The 18,240-nt window shown below is 37.4% G+C and overlaps 1 pseudogene; it reads left to right on the top strand.

Moving 5' to 3' along the window:
- The first annotated feature begins 3,772 nt into the window (after positions 1 to 3,772).
- Positions 3,773 to 18,240, top strand: part of LOC101438152 (DCN1-like protein 3 pseudogene) — a 32,428-nt pseudogene continuing 17,960 nt past the window's right edge.

An 18,240-nucleotide genomic window follows, 5' to 3' on the forward strand; every position in this document is an offset into this window, starting at 1 on the left:
AGTTGCATTTTTCTGAATACAAGTGCTTTACATCATTGGTTAAGTTTATTCCTGACTATTTGAGTTTTATCTATCATATTTTATTTTCACCACTCTTTTGACACTTTTAGTTACTTTTATTGATAAAAATCTTCAATTCTAGACTCTCTTCCAGGCCTCTCTCTCCTGTCTTTCCTTTTCAGGCTCTAGCACACCCTTTAGTATTTCCTGAAAATCTGGTCTCTTACTTAGAAATTCTCTGTTTCTGTTTATCTGTGAGTATTCTAGTCTCGCCCTCATTTTTGAAAGATGGTTTTGCTGGATATAAGATTATTGGCTGGAAATTTTTCTCTTATAGTATCTTAAATATATCAGACCACTGTCTTCTTGCCTCCATGGTTTCTTGTGAGAAATCAGCACTTAATCTTATTTGATATCCTCTACATGTTATGCATTGCTTTTCTTTTGCTGTTCTCAGAATTCTCTTTGTCTTTGGCATTTGACATTCTGATGAGTATGTTTTTCTGAGTTGGTCTATTCAGATTTTTTTTGGATGGGATAATGTGCTTCTTGGACATGGATATCTATGTCCTTCCATAGGGCTGGGAAATTTTCTAACCTTATTTCTTCAAATATTCCTTCTGTCCTTTTCCCCTTCTCTTCTCCTTCTGGGACACCCATGACACATATGTTTGCATGCTTTTTGCTGTCATTAAGGTCCCTGAGACCTTGTTCAATTTTTTCCATTCTTTACATCATCTGTTCTTTTGCATGTTCACTTTCAGAGGCCATTTCTTCAAGCTCACTAATCCTTTCTTTTGCCTCCTCAAATCTGCTATTATATGATTCCAGTGTTTTTTAAATTTCATTGATTGCACCTTTCATTCCCATAAAGTCTGCTGTTTTTCTATGTATGCTTTCAAATTCTTCTCTGTGCTCATCCAGTGTCTTAATATCCTTAACCTCTTTAGCCATCTCACTGAATTTATTAAGGAAATTTATTTGAACATCTATGATTAGTTGTCTCAACTCCTTGGTGTCATCTGCAGGCTTATCTTGTTCCTTTAACTGGGCCATAGCTTCCTGTTTCTTGGTGTGGATTATAATTTTTTGTTGGTGTCTTCACATCTGGCTTACTAGAGTATTTATTCTGGGTGCAGGTTTCTCTTTAGTTTAGGGCTTTCTGCCCTTTCTCCCTTGCTGGTTGTGCAGTAGCAACCAAGCATGTAGTTGGTGCTGTAACCTGTGGAGGCTCAAGCTTCCTTCATTGTGCCAGGGACTAATGAAGATTCTTCCAACTTTCTCCTTTGCCAGGGGTAGGGACAAAGTCACACCTATGTGGAATAATCCATATGCAGGCCTAGACTGTAGTTGCCCAGAGAGATTGATGAAGCTTCACAGCCCTTTCTCACCTTGGGGAGGGGATGGAGCTGCAGATGTGGGCAGCAATCTATGCAGTGTGGGTCCAAGATGACCACAGTTGCCCCTGTAGGTTTCCAATTTTCAATCTGTGCCAGCCAAAGTTACCTGTAGTTTCCTTGATAGGCTGGTGCAGAGCTCAGCAGACTCCTCCCTGCCAGAGGTGGGGCTGAAGCCTAGGCTAGGGCTGCAGAATTATCTGGATGAAAGAAATTTGTTCCTATTGCCACTGTGATTTTTTTTCAGCCTGGCTTCCCCTCAGGCTGGGAGCACAATCAAAATTGTGGCCACTGCCCTCTTTCTGACTTGGGTGGATTTACATCCCAGCTGTTCCCAGGGTTATATCTTAGCCAGTCAAGTCTACCAATCAGTAGTGGAAATCGGCAGCCAACCATCTCCTCCTCCCAAGTTTTTGGAAAATGAAGCTTCCAATTCCAGCCACAGAATAGCTCCTGAGGCAGTTCATGCTGCCAGAGTAGGATAATCACCAGCCTTCCAGCTTGACTGGTAATTTCCTGGAGAGGCTGGCACAGGTCCCTGCAGCTTCCTCCCTGCTGGAGGTGGCACTGGGGCCTAGGTTAGAGCTGCAATTTGATCTGGATGAATAGAAGCTGGTCCTCTCCAGCACTGTGATTTTCAGTCTGCTCCACTTCCCTTTGTGCCAGGCACAGAGTTGAGATGGCAGCTACTGGTCTCTTTCTGGCTTGGACATGTTCAAAATTTAGCTGTTCTCAGGATGGTGTTTTATTCTGCTAAATTTACTCATCAGTAGCTGAAATTGGTGCACAACCATCCCTTCTTTCCCATTTTTGGTAAGTAGGCTTTCAATTCCATCTGTAGAACAGCTCCTGAGGTGGCTTGTGCCTCCAGTGGAGGATGGGCAACTGGCCTCCAGAGCATATAGCACTCCATAAGTCTTCTCTGCTAATGGGCAGTCTCCCTCTTCCATTCCTTCAAGGATGTTGCAGGATGCTCTTTGGGCCTCCTGGAGCTCCCAAACAGGTGCTTTAGCTAGCTCCAGAGAGCTCTGGGTTTTTACTAACTGCCCTGTAGGAGGAGCTGACCCTAGGAGCTCCTAACTCTACTGCCATCTTGCTTGTTCTCTGAGTGGTTTCTTTTTGGTGAGTTTGGCCAGCTGAACTTTTTCAATCTCAGAGGGTCCCTGACCAGCACTGAGTTGGCTGTGGAGAGAGGAGCAGGGATGTCTGGTCAAGCAGACTATAATACCCAGCCAAAAAGGGAGAGACAGGAACTAAGGTAGAGAGGGGGCAGAGACAGGTCTCTAAACAGCCCGGCTTGGCATAATATTAGAAACCTAATTTGCCTGAGGGATAGGGGGTAGATAGAGCCAGATAAGCTTTCTGAAGCCTGCTTAAGCTGTGCGGCATGTGTAGCTCATTGGAGGAATTCATGTCTTGCATATCTAAGGTCCCTGGTTTGTTTTCTGGGTATCCTTAGAGAGATCCAGAGAGTGATCCACCAGATTATCAGGTACCCAGCTGGTACCTTATGACAGGGAATGTATGGACAGATTTTTCTTATTTTAGGTTTCCTTGGATCTGTTATTTTTAAATTTTTAAAAATTTTAATTGGTTCCTTCCCTTCCCCCTTTATTTTATTAGCCAAATCGCAGTACATCACCTGCAGAAATCATGCTGAAAGGTGAGACTGATAAGAACCAAAGAGAAACCTGAGAAACTCCTTAGGGGCTTAGGATGGAAGGGTCTTTTAACTGGGTTGTTTTCTGTTTGTTGTTTGTTGTCTTTCCCTTTATTTCTTTCCTTTCTTTTTCTTTAACTTATTTTTTTCTACTGACTATTTTCTTTCTTTCCTTCATTTTTATGTCTTCTGTTTCCTAATGTTTTTCTTTTGTTCCACATCTTTTTGTTTGGCCTTCAACTTTAAAAAAAAAACTTTTTTTCCTCCTTTTTTTTTCTTCTCTTCTTATCATTTCAGCCTTTTAATTTATTTTTCCTCCATTTTATTCCTTGTTTCATTTTTTACATTCCACATTTTAAAATTCTTATTCCTTTGTACTTTAAAATTTTATTATACTTGTATTATTTATTTTCCCAGTTCTTGTATGGTTCCTTTTCTATTTTTTATCATTATTATTACTGTTATTAATTTTTCTCATATCTTTCCTTTTTCTCTGGTCCTAACATTATTTTCAAGGGAACACAGACAACTGCAAGTTATAGAATAAGAGGGACTAAGTGTCAAAAAAAAGAACCTTACCACACACATACAAACAAACAAACAGAATAAAACCCTAGAGTAGACAGAGAAGTCAACCAACCAAATAAGCACATCAAGATAAACAGATGCCTAGACACAAACAAAAAGTTACAAGCCACACTGAGAAACAGGAGACATGGACCAGTCTAACAAACAAACCAAAAATGAGAAGAAGATGCAGAATGTGGAACAACTAATCAGGGATGTCCAAACAAATATAATGAATCAACTTAATGAAATGAATGAAGAAATCAAGGATTTTAAGAAGACACTGGAACAGCATACTAAAGCAATTGTAAACATAGTTAAAAATGGATATGGTGGTGATGAATGGCACAATGCAAGAAATCAAAAATACACTTAAAGCACATAATGACAGATTTTAACAGGCAGAGGAAAGAATTAGTGATGTCAAAGACAATACATCTGAAATCAAACAGTAGAACAGATAGATAAAAAGAAAAAATCCAGCAAAGACTTAGCAGTTTGAATGACAACATGAAACACACAAATATATGCATTAAAGTCATCCCAGAGGGAGAAGAGAAGGGAAAGGCAGAAGGAGTGTTGGAGGAAGAATACTTCCCAACTCTTTTGAGGGACATGGTGACATATATGTCCAGGAAGCACAGATTCTACAATTTTAGTTGGGAACTTTAATACACCATTATCACCATTATACAGAACACCTCAAGAGAGGATCAATAAAGAAAAAGACATTGAACAATATGTTAGGGGATCTAGACCTAATAGACATATCCAGAACATTACACCCAAATACAGCAGGGTATATATATATTCTTGAGTGTGCATGGATCATTCTCCAGGATAGACTAAATGCTAGGTCACAGAATAACTCTCAATGACTTTATGAAAGATTTAAATTATACAAAGTAATTACTCTGACCACAATGGAATGAAGATGGAAATCAGTAAGTGGCAGAGAACCAGATTAGTCACTAAGTTATGGAAATTAAACAAAATGCTCTTAGGCAATCAGGGGTCAGGGAGAAAATTGCAAAAGATATCAGTAACTACATTAAATCAAATGAAAATGAGAACACAATGTATCAAAACCTATGGGATGCAGCAAAATCAGTGTATAGAGGGAAATTTATAGCCATAAATGCCTATATTTAAAAAAGGAGAGCTAAAATCAAAGACCAACTGCATGCATGGGGAATTAGAAAAAGAACAACCACTAATCCCAAAGCAGGTAGAAAGAAGGAAATAACAAAGATTAGAGCAGAGCTAAATGAAATTGAAAATAAAAAATCACTAGAAAAAATTAACCCAAAGCTGGTTCTTTGGGAAGATTAATAAAATTGACAAATGCTTAGCTAGACTAACAAAGAAAAAATAGAGAAGATGGAAATAAATAAAATAAGAAATGAGGAAGGGGATACCACCACTAACCCCATAGAAATAAAGAGTATCATAATAGCATCATAATGAAAAATTGTATGCCAACAAGCTTGATAACTTAGATGAAGTGGAAAAATTACTAGAAACACACAAACAGCCTACACTGATGAAAGAGGAAATTGATGAACTCAACAGAACAATCACAAATAACAATATTGAATTAGTCATCAAAAACATCCCATTTAAAGAAGAGCCCAGGGCCAGGTAACTTCACAGGTGAATTCTACCAATCATTCTGGGAAGAACTAACATCAATTCTGCTTAAACTTTTCCAAAAAACAGAAGTGGAGGGAACATTACCTACCTCATTCTATGAAGCCAACATCACCCTAATAACAAAGCCACACAAGGACACCACAAGAAAGGAAAACTCTCAACCAATGTCTCTAATGAAACTAGATGTTAAAATCCCCAACAAAATACTTGCTAATTATATTCAACACACCATGACCAAGTGGGATTCATCCCTGGTGTGCAAGGAAGTTACAACATAAGAAAATAAATCATTGTAATACAATATATTAACAGATCAAAAGAAAAAAAATCACCTGACTATCTCTATAGATGCAGAAAAAGCATTCAACAAAATAGAACACCCTTTCTTTACAAAAACACTTCAAAAGAAAGGAATAGAAAGAAATTTCCTCAACATAATAAAGTGTATATATGAAAAACCCACAGCTAACATCATATTCAATGGCAAAATCATAAAATCTTTCCCTCTAATATCTGGAACAAGACAAGGATGCCCACTATCACCACTCTTATTTAACATTGTGTTAGAAGTACTTGCTTGAGAATTTAGGTAAGAAAAAGATATAAAAGGCATCCAAATAGGATAGGAAGAAGTAAAAATTTCACTATATGCATGTAACATATTCCTATACATAGAAAGCCCTGAGAAATCTATAACAAAGCTTCTAAAGCTAATAAATGAGCAGTAAAATGGCAGAATATACAACAATGTGTAAAAATCAGTAACATTTCTGCACACTAATAATAAGCAATCTGATGAGGAAATTTTTAAAAAATTCATTTACAATAGCAACTAAAAGAATAAAATATTTATGAATAAACTTAATTAGATATGTAAAGGTCTCTGTGCAGAAAACTACATACAACATTGTTAAAAGAAATCAAAGAATATCTAAATAAATAGAAGAATATTCCCTGTTTATGGATAGGAAAATTAAGCATCATTAAAATGCCTATCCTACCCAAACTGATTTATAGGTTTAATGCAATCCTAATTTTCCAATTGAGCATTTTGTGCTGAATTGGAAAAGATAACTAAGAAATTCCTTTGGAAGAGCAAGGGGCCCTGAATGTCCAAAGACATATTGAAAAAGAAAAATGAAATTGGAGGAATTGACTTAAAAACACTACAAAGCTACAGTGGTCAAATCTGCATGGTATTGGCACAAGGATAGACATACAGACCAATGGAACAGAACTGAGTTCTGATATAGATCCTCACATAAATGGTCAACTGATATTTGACAAGGTCACCAAGCCCACTCAATTGGGAGAGAATGGTCTCTTCAATAAATGGTGCTTGAAGAACTGGATATCCATACCCAGAAGAATGAGAGAGTATCACCATCTCATGGCCTATACAAAAATTTACTCAAGATGGATCAAAGATCTAAATATAAGAACCAAGACCATATATCTCCAGAAGATAATGTAGGGAAGCATCTACAAGATCTGGTAGTAGGAAACAGTTCCATAAACTTTACACCCAAAGCACATGCAACAAAAGAAAAAATAGATAAATGGGACCTCCTCAAAATTAAAAAGTTTAATTTTAAAAGGAGTTTGTCAAGAAAGTGAAAAGGCAGCCTCCTCAATGGGAGAAAATACTTGGTAACCATATATATTAGTCAGCCAAAGAGGTACTGATGCAAAGTACTGGAAGTCTGTTGGCTTTTAAAAAGTATATTTATTTGGGGTAGAAAATTACAGTCACAAGACCTTAAAGAGTCCAATGCAAGTTACCACAAATGGTACTTTCTCACCCAAAGTCATTGGCCACCTGTTGGTGCAAGAAGGCAAGTGATGTCTGTGAGGGTTGAGCCTTCCTTCTTCCTCTTAAGGCTTTGTGGTACCAGCTTCTTCCAATCTCAGCCATAGGCTGGTATAAGGCTTTATCTCTCTCCTCAGGGCTCAATTTTTTCTTGGATCAGCTCATCTCTCCTCAAGGTAAGCTGTAGACTATCAGGCTCTCTCTCTTCATGGGGCCTTTGCCGTGTCTATGGAGTCATCTCTATTCCTCTGTGTTCTTCTCCTGTGTGTTTAATTCTTGGAGCTCCAGCATCAAAACTCAAATTCCTCTGCCATGTTGTTTTCTCTGTGAATTCTACCCACCAAGGCCCACATGGCTGAATCAAAACCCTAATCATAATTTAATCAAGTAAGAGTGAAACCTCTGAATCAAATACAATCTAATATGTCCAGGGCAAAAGACCAGTTTACAAACACATTCTAATATCTATCTTTGGAATTCATAAACAATACAAAACTGCCAAATCATCTATCCAATAGGGGCCTAATAGTCAGCATATATAAAGAAATCCTTCATCTTGAAAATAAAGACAATGCATTTTAAAAATGGGCAAGTGATTTGAATAGAAACTTCACAAAGAAGAAATACAAATGGCTGGAAAGCACATAAAAATGATGTTCAACATTACTAGCTATTAGGGAAATGCAAATCAAAACTACAAGGAGACATCATCTTACACCCATTAGAGTGGTGGCTATTAAAAAAAAGAAAAAACAGAAGACTACAAGTGTTGGAGAGAATGTGGAGGAAAGGGAACACTTCTCCACTGCTGGTGGGAATCTAGAATGGTGCAGTCATTGTGGAGGACAGTTTGGCGGTTCCTCAGGAAGCTAACTATAGAACTGCCATATGATCCAGCAATCCCACTTCTGGCTATATGTCCAGAAGAATTGATAACAGGGACATGAATAGGCTGATTCACATGAATATTCAGAGGCATTATTCACCATTGCCAAAAGCTGGAAGTAACCCAAATGTCCAATAAAAGATGGATTAGCAAATTGTGATATATGCATACAATGGAATATTATTTAGCTGTAAAAAGGGATGCAGTATTAATACGTGGGACAACATGAATGAGTCTTGAAGACCTTATGTTGAGTGAAGAAAGCCAGTTGCTGAAAGAGAACTTCTACGTGACCTCACTAATATGATTTAAGCAAACTGAGCAGACTCATAGAGCTAGTCTGGAAGATACATTTACAGGAGACCAAAAGGGAGTGGAGGGTTGTGAGCCAATGCCCATATGAGCAAAATCTATGAGAAGGTGTAAATGTGTAGTCGTGCAGTGGATAGGTAAGACAGTGGTGCAGTGATGCTATTGGGAATGGTGGTGCTGGTCTGTGAAGGGGGTACAATGGGGTGTTTGGGTTGTACTATCCATGGAACTGGGGGGAAGGTCTAGAGAAGGAGCAAGCAGACTCTGGGGATTTGCAGGTCTCTGATTAAAATTACAATATGGGGAATGTTCTTTTGGCAAATATGGCAGGAGAGGATTACTGCTGTAGGTTGTTGGATATGTACAGGGGTGCCTACAGGACAGAGTGTATCTGGGGCAGGTTTCTACTGAATACATAAGTGTTCATCTTGTCATACTGTGCTATGTAAGTGGGTGGAGACCCACACAATAAACAAGAAAATATTCAACTTCCATCCTGAGGAGTTGTGCTATGTTCTCAAATAGAGGAACTAAAGGCTCTTGGGAACATAGGCAGTGCCTAATAGAAGAAAACAGACCAATATGTCAAGTCCTCAATATTATTGCAAGCAACTATGAATCTTATTCTTCAAAAATTGAAACTAAGTGGTTATCAAGGAATCAAGGTCCTGAGGGGAGGGGGAGGGAAGAGTAGAAGAGCATTTTTAGGGCCTTAGAATTGTTCTGCATGATCTCACAGTAATGGCTGCAGGACATTAAATTTTGTCAAAATTTATAAAAGTGTACAGTCCAAAATGTGAATCATAATGTAAACCATCAACCACTGTTAATAGCAATGCTTCAATATTTGTACATCAATTGTAACAAATGTACCATCTGCATGTAAAATGTTTTTAATAGGGGAGAGGGGGAAATGGGGAGGGCATTGGGTATATGAGAATCCCCTATATTCTCTACTTGACTTTTCCATAATCTAAAGTTCAAAGAAAAATGTCAGGATAAAATGAAAAAAAAAGATAAAATAAAAAAAAAACACTGGGGGAATATACAGAAGAAAACGTTACTGTACATACAAGACAACAGATCTTACAGTGATGAAAGATAAAAGAGTATTTTTATTATTAGAAAGAATTTTAAGGTTTTTTTTGTATTTTATATGCTATTTTTAAGACTATCATTATTATTTCACTTAATATTATTTTTATTTGGTTACTTTCTTGGCTTCAACTTTGGAGAGGTTTTGGATCACAGAGGGTTGCAACTGTGAGAGGGGAGGAAAATTGGTGAGGTATGTTGGTGATGGGGTGATGCATGAGGGGGTTCATCTGGGGCATGCCTCCAAGGCATATGAATGTGTTCAAGCACTCATGGAGCATTGTCATGGTGGGTAGAGATCCACACAATGACTGAAAGAATATCAAATTCCCATCCTGGGGAGTTCTGATACATTCTCTAATGGGGCAGCAAGGATCACCCAAGTATAGGGGTAGTGTCTAGTGAAGGAGGATGGACCATTGCACCAAGCCCTTGATATTGATGGTTGTAATTATCAACCTTTTCTTTTGAAATTGAAACTTAACTTAGTACTATATGTTGCCTAAGAGTTACTGCCTTAGGGCATGCTTGTTGCTCAAATGTGGCCTCTCTCTAAGCCAAACTCAGCATATAAATGCATTTCCCTGGCATGGGACATGACTCCCAGGGATGAACCTCCTTGACACTGAGGGATTATTACCAAGTGCCAGCAAGCAATGCACCTGAAAAAATACCTTGACCCTAAGGTAGAAATAGTAAATACAAATGAGTTCTTATAGCAAAGAGATTCCAAAGTGAGTTGGGGAGTCATTCCATAAGTTGTTTATGCAAGTCTCAGTAGGATCCCATTGACTGCCACAGTAAATACTGCCTCAAATATCAGGGTTCCTGAGGGCTCTAGAGATATCCAGGCAGTATAGGCAGGGAAGACAGCTCAGGAGTTTGGCACTCTGCCTGTGGGCATTACCTTGGAATTTATGCCCCACTGTGTGAAAGAGTTGGACTCATTTGTGGTTTCCCTACACATGGATTTTTTGCCCCTTCTATTTGAACATATAGTTAGCACTATACTTGATAGGTGTATATCCAAAAGACATAAATCTTTGGTCCATCTATGTGGCCGTATGGGCCCTGAATCTCAGCAGATTTGCAACACCTACTCTCCAGTTCATTGGACTCATCCAGGACAACTAACAAGGAGATGATGATGGGCAATGCCCATCTAAAAAACAGAGGGAGTCTGCAACTGCAAGCAAGATACTTCCATTTATCTACCCCATGAGATCTAAGCCTTCTCTCATTTAGAGGAATACAGCATCACCATCTCCAAGTTCTCAAGATTGTGGAATGAATAATGGGCTACAGTAAACATTATTATTCTACTGTAGACTTCTTATTCTAGCAGTGGAAGAACTTTTATCATTGATGAGGCAGTGGCCACTGGGGGCCCAGAGGGGAGGGAGAGGGAAAAAATAGGGACATAGAAATTGTTCTGCATGACAATACAATCACAGATACAGGCCAATTTATATTTGGTCTTAACATAAAATTGCATGGGACGGTGGGTAAACTATAATGTAAACTGTAATCCATGGTTAGTAGCATGCTTCAATATGTGTTCATCAATTGTAACAAACGTGCTACACTAATGAAGGATGTCGTTAATCAAGTGTTGGAGAGCATGTGGAGAGATAGGAATACTTATTCACTCTTGGTGGGAATATAGAATAGTGCAGCCACTGCAGAGGACTGTTGGGCAGTTCCTAAGGAATTTGAATACAGACTTGTCATGTGATCCAGAAATGCTGCTACTAGGTATATACCCAGTAAAAATAAGAGCAATGACACCAACAGACGTCTGCACACTGATGTTCATAGTGGCATTATTCAGGATTGCCAAATTATGGGAATAACCAAGTGTCCATCACATGATGAATGTGTATACACTGGAATATTATGCAATGGTAAGAAGAATGTAAAGCATATAACAACATGGATGAACCTGGATGACATTATTTTGAGTGAAGCAAGCCAAACACAAAAGGATAAAGTATGATTGCCTTATTAGGAACTAAATAAATTATGTAATCTCATAGAGTTAATAACTTGGATATGGGTCACTAGAAAATATATGACGTTAGAGAATGGAAAGCTGATGATTAACTTATGCAGAATTGGTTAAAAGGATGTATATTAATCTACAGAAATGAATAGAAAAGTAAAAAACCCAACATAATGTCATTAACTAGCAGTATTATTATGTGGGTATGAAAGTGGTTTAAAGGGAAAGTCTAGGGGAAATGGACTTTGGCCCAGTGGTTAGGGCATCTGTCTACCATATGGGAGGTCTGCGGTTCAAACCCCGGGCCTCCTTGACCCGTGTGGAGCTGGCCATGCGCAGTGCTGATGCGCGCAAGGAGTGCCGTGCCACGCAAGGCTGTCCCCTGCGTGGGGGAGCCCCACACGCAAGGAGTGCGCCCATGAGGAAAGTCGCCCAGTGTGAAAAGAAAGTGCAGCCTGCCCAGGAATGGCGCCACCCACACTTCCCGTGCCGCTGACGACAACAGAAGCGGACAAAGAAACAAGACGCAGCAAATAGACACCAAGAACAGACAACCAAGGGAGGGGAGGGAATTAAATAAATAAATAAATCTTTTAAAAAATAAATAAATAAAAATAAAGGGAAAGTCTAACCTCATGTATATTACTAAAGGAAAGATAAAAAATGTAACATGGAACTGTATAGCATAGTAAAACCACATGTGAAATATGTTTATGGGTAAAATTGCATATATAAGACTTTCTTTGAACTTGAATAAATATGTTAACACTGCAAGATGTTAATATCAGATCAGAAAACCTTTATGCTAAGGGAAAGACACCAGACACAAAGTACCACAAATTGTATGATTCCATTTATATAAAATGTAACAATAAATCAGTTTATAAAGATGGTTATGCATGGCTGGGAAAGGACTGCTAAGGGGTGTGGAGTTTTGCTTTTTGGAGTAATGGAATTGTTAGAAAACTTTTTGTAGTGATGAATGCACAACATTGTGATTATACTAAAAGTCATTGATTATAAACTTTGGATAAATCATATGGTATATGAATATACTTCAATAAAACTGCTTAATAAATAAGTAATTATGCCAAATAGAATTATATTGCTGGTGAATCAATGCTTTTATCATTATGAAATGATCCTCTTTATGAAGTAATGCTTTGCTTCAAGGGGTAACATAGTTACACCAACTTTATTTTATTGTAACATTTGCTTAATAAATCTTTTTCCTGTTTTTTTTTCTGTATGTTTACTTATGTTTTAAATGGTCTTGAGTTAACAATTTAATGTGAAAAGATTTTGGCAATAGGATTCAGACTTCATATGCAAATAATACAAGGGTGGGAAAGATGTAAAAAAACAATTTCAAACAACTGAACTGACTCTGGCTTCCCTAAAATTGTATGAATGTATTAAAATAACAGTGGGTAAAATAATTAGAATAAGAGAAAATAATAATAATAAATTTATGAAAACATTTTTTAAATCATGCAATTGACCCGATTGGGAACTTATGCTATAGAATTAAAATAGTGATAACCACTACTGCTGCTACTCTCAAGTCCTACATGATGCCATTTGCAATACTGCCCTTATGCCTTAATGATTCCACTAGCAATGTTTTCACTTGCTGCTCAAGAAACTCAAAGGTACAACAATACCTATTTTACCTGCAAGGATTCTCCACTGTCCTTGTTTGACACTGCTTGATTTCAATTCTCAGCGTGGATATGTGATGAATAGATTCTTATTCATTGGTCTATGCTCTAGATCCAAGGAATGCTACTAAAGTACATATCTGACCCATTTTTATCTTTTCTAATAGGAGGCAGCCTCTAATTTCTTTATAAAGACTTATAAAAAATGGAAATTATTTAAACATCAAAAGAGTGTTCAGATGCTGAAAAGAAAGAGAATGGCAAATGTTCCACCACAAATATAGTTGAATGAAGCAATAAGCAAATGTATAATGGTGAAAGAAAGAGAATGTCTCATAAACAAAGAAAAATTTTCAAATTGAATGGAAATACACCGTGCCAGTTAGGATTAATTTTAAAAGATCATGAACAAATATACCCTTGTAAAACATCTGAACACCAAATATTGAGTGGAAATCATCTCTTTCAAGGAAAGAAAACAAGGAATTTATAAGGAATAATTAATCATGATAGTATTTGATTTTTCAAATCCAGCAGGACCACTACCACAAAGACACACTTGAGAAAGTATGGATTGTAAATGAATGACTCAATATCCATCCAAAACATGCCTATGGGGAGGAAAAAATGAAGACTTATAAAATGTACTCTAAAAATGTAAACTACTGAGGGCATTTCTGAACAAACTTTCATATAAAATCCAATTAAATTGCATTAAAAACATTAAGATAAAGTAAATAAAAATTGCAAGAGATAATGAATCTAGTAAAAATTATAGCTGAATCTCAAAGCATGTTATTAATATGATTGTATTAGAAATATGTGGGAAGCAGATGTAGCTCAAGTGATTGGGCTTCCCCTACCATATGGGAGAACCTGGGTTCAATCCCTAGGGCTTCCTGGTAAAAAAAAAAAAAAAAGATTGTGTCCATGTGGTGAGCCAGTGCTCACACAGCAAGCCAACTGTCCATGTGGTGAGCCAGTGCCCACACAAGTGAGTCATGTAGCAAGATGATGCAACAAAAGAGAGATGAAGGAGAGAGTCAAGGTAAAGCACAACAGAAACCAGGAACTGAGGTGGTGCAAGTGACAGGGAACCTCTCTCCACATCAGAGGTCCCCAGGATTGAGTTCCAGTGAATTCTAGAGGAGAAAAACAAGAAGAGAAGACGAAAAGAGAAATAGATATGGAAGATCACAGAGCAATGGACACAGACAGCAAAAAATATAGGATGATGGGGAGGCGGAGGGAAGAAATAATCAGTTGGCCATAAAAAAATATGTAAACATATACATAAACATTTATTAGACAGGAATTTTGTTGCATATAACAAAGGCAATTCCTGCTTTATATGAGTTTAGTTTGAAGATATAGGATGTTAGAATGTAATTAGGGGAAACGGACTTGGCCCAGTGGTTAGGGCATCCGTCTACCACATGGGAGGTCCGTGGTTCAAACCCCAGGCCTCCTTGACCCTTGTGGAGCTGGCCCATGTGCAGTGCTAATGCGCACAAGGAGTGCCACCCCACGCAGGGGTGTCCCCCACATAGGGGAGCCCTATGCGCAAGGAGTGCACCCGTAAGGAGAGCCGCCCAGTGCGAAAGAAAGTGCAGCCTGCCCAGGAATGGCACCGCCCACACTTCCCATGCCGCTGAGGACAACAGAAGCGGACAAAGAAACAAGACACAGCAAATAGACACAGAGAACAGACAACTGGGGGAGAGGGGGGGAATTAAATAAATAAATAAATCTTTAAAAAAAAAGAAAAGAATGTAATTAGTATCAGTGTGAATTTATGGTTTTCAATATCAATAAATAAATTGAAAATGTATAGAAAAAGTGTATATGTGGTTGTATACAAACACACATACACATGCATGCCCATGCACACATACACACATTCCCTAGCTGTGTCCACTGAAAGTGGGATGGGAGTAGCAACAAATCAATAGTAATAAGCATAAGAAAAATAAAAGCAATGAAAATTTTAAGAAGAAAATAGTAATAAGCATAGCTAATACCAGATTTTGGTTTCTAAATACCATTCTTCCTTAAGAGAAACCAGGATTCTTGGAGAATTCACTGATATCAAGACTGGGGCAGGGAAAGTACAAGATGAGCTTGGAAAATTTTTTGTACCAGGAAATAAGGAAGAATTCAAAGAATGATGGGACCATGTCAAAAGGACTCAGCTTAAATGCACCAGTGGCCACATTTGAGACTGTGTAAGTATTGAAATAAAAATTGATAGTAATAGCTTATGATAGAGCAAAACAGGAATCCACAAGTCTACACTAATATAAATGAGTAAATGGTAAGAATAGTCTTTCTTATAAAATAACATCAATTAATACATGTAGGAGGACTAATGAACTAAAAAATTACCATTTGGTTTATCATCACTGTAATAATTACAAAACACCAGTGGATACTAAAACTAGTGGAAGGAAGTGGAATAAGGAATGCAATTTAATTAATGAAATTAATAGTCTTAAAGTATCTTCCTATAAAATACTTGTTATTTATAAAGGGTGCAAAACATAACTACTGTGGAAAACATGGCAGACACAATCTTAATGAAGTGATCAATGTTAAGAGCACCAGTAATGGTCTAAATTAACATCATATAACACCAAAGAAGATGCAGTGAGAAGAACTCAACATCATTTCTGTGTTCCAGCTAAAAGTGGATAACCTGGCCCTACCCATGAGGAAACATTGGGCAAAGTAAAATTAAGGTGTATTACACATAGTGACTATCCTATAATCCTAAAATATGTCAAGATAATGAAAGTCCAAGGAACTGAAGAACTGTTCTATATTAAATGAGACTAGAGAGACCTGACAACTGGATAAAAAACACGTGATCCTAGATGGATCCTATTGCTCTAAAGAACATTATTTGAACAACTGACAAAACTTGAATTGGGTCTCAGGATGAAATATGTATGAATTATTTGTATTGCACTTTCAACTTTCCTAAAAGTTTGAAATTGTTTATAAACTAAATGTAAATAAAAAACATATGGGGGGGAAGCGGACTTGGCCCAATGGATTGGGCGTCCGCCTACCACATGGGAGGTCCAAGGTTCAAACCCAGGGCCTCCTGACCCATGTGGAGCTGGCCCATGTGCAGTGCTAATGTGTGCAAGGAGTGAACCCCTAAAGGAGAGCTGCCCAGCACGCAAAACATGCAGCCTGCTCAGGAGTGGCACTGCACTCATGGAGAGCTGATGCATCAAGATGACTCAACAAAAAGAGAAAGATTTCTGGGGCAGCTGACAAGAATACAAGCAGACACAGAAGAACACACAGCAAATGAACACAGAGAGCAGACAACTGGGGGGAGGGGTGTGGGCACGGAAGGGGAGAGAAAAAAAGAAAAATCTTTAAAAAAAAACATATGGGGAAAATTATGGAAAAATGAGTACAGGTATAAACTATATGGAGAAAAGTACATTTGTGAGGGAGGAAAACCAAGAAAAGAGGTCCAAGAGGAGGGTGCTCCAGAATCTGCCAATAAATTCAGCTTATACATCGAGCTAGCACTTGAATCACAAATTCCAAGCAACCCATCTATGGCTGAACAGAGATGTCAGCTGCTGCACACCATAGGGGAGAGAGAGTTTAGAGTTTGAATCCAGACAAATAAACTAACTGCTGAAATTAAACATCATTAAACATCACTGGAACAAAACAGAACCCAAACTCTCTACCACATATCATTTGCAGCATCTAAAATTACTAAACATGAAGAAACGGAAGAACATGAACCACATTTCAGAGAAATGACAAATGACAGAGACTAAATCTGAGATGCCCCAGATTTTGGAATTAGTAGTTAAGTATTTTAAAGTGGCTATTATAACTATGCTCAAAGACATAAAGAAAAATATGCTCATAATGAATGAACAAATAGAAAATCCCCATAGAGAAATAAATTACAGGAAATGAACCAAATAGAATTCCTAGAATGAAAAAATATAATACCTGAAATAAAAATTCACCAGATGGACTTCCAACCAAGATAAAGTAATATGAGTCAGATTTATTCTCATCAGTGAAACAACCAAAAAAAAAAAAAAAAAAGATAGAATATATGTAACAAGGACAAGAAACTGAACACCAGGCAATGAAAGATGGTGATCCTTGAGAAATGGAAACCATATTCCATATTCTTTGTTATAAAACAAGCCTTAATAAAATTAAAATAATTCAAGTTCATGCAAAACATGTTTTCTGACAACAAAGGAATTAATAACAGAATAATCTCCTGAAAATATACAAATATGAAACTAAATAACATACTTCCCAATGGTTCATGTGTGAAGGACATAATAATGGCCCTTCAAGGATGTCCATTTCCTAATCCTTGGAACTGGTGTAAGTATTAGGTTTCATGGCAAAAGGAAATGAAGGTTTTGGATGTAACTAAAGTTGCTTTTCAACTGACATTAAGATAGAGAGATAATCTTGAATTATCCTGGTGGGCTCAATATAACCACAAGAGTTATTATAAGTGTAAGAGAGTGACCAATGAATGAATGAACAAAATGTGGTACATACACACAATAGAATATTATTCAGCCCTATAAAGGAATGAAATTCTGATACATATGACAACATGGATGGAAACTTGAAGACATAATGTTGAGTGCAAAAGTACAAATATTATATGATCTCACTGATATGAAATAATTAGATAAGATAACTCGTAGAGTAATAATCTAGAATATAGGTTAGCAGGGGAGACAGAGTGAAGGTAGGGAATAGGGAATTAAAGCTTAAAATGCACAGAGTTTCTATTTGGGATGATGGAAAAGTTTGGGTAATGGATGGTGATGACTGTGGCACAACATTGTGCAGCACTAAATCATATATTTGAATGTTGTTTAAAGTGTAATTTTTAGGTTGTATATATGTTACCAGACTAAAAAAAAAATCTAAATCCTTGGAACTACACAATATAACCAATGAGCCCTAAGATAAACCAGGAGAGTATGGCTAATAGTACAATTATAAAAATATGCTTTCAAAAATTCTAACAAATGTACCATCCCAATTCAAGGTGTTAATAGGGTGGTATGACAGGTCAAGGTTCTTTTATGAATCTCAAAAACTAAAAAAGATTATGATTTTGAACTAATCCATGCCTGTGGGTGTGGACCCCTTTTGATTGGACTATGTCATTAAGACA

The sequence above is a fragment of the Dasypus novemcinctus genome, chromosome 6, assembly GCF_030445035.2.
Source record: "Dasypus novemcinctus isolate mDasNov1 chromosome 6, mDasNov1.1.hap2, whole genome shotgun sequence".
In the NCBI taxonomy this organism is placed as follows: Eukaryota; Metazoa; Chordata; class Mammalia; order Cingulata; family Dasypodidae; genus Dasypus; species Dasypus novemcinctus.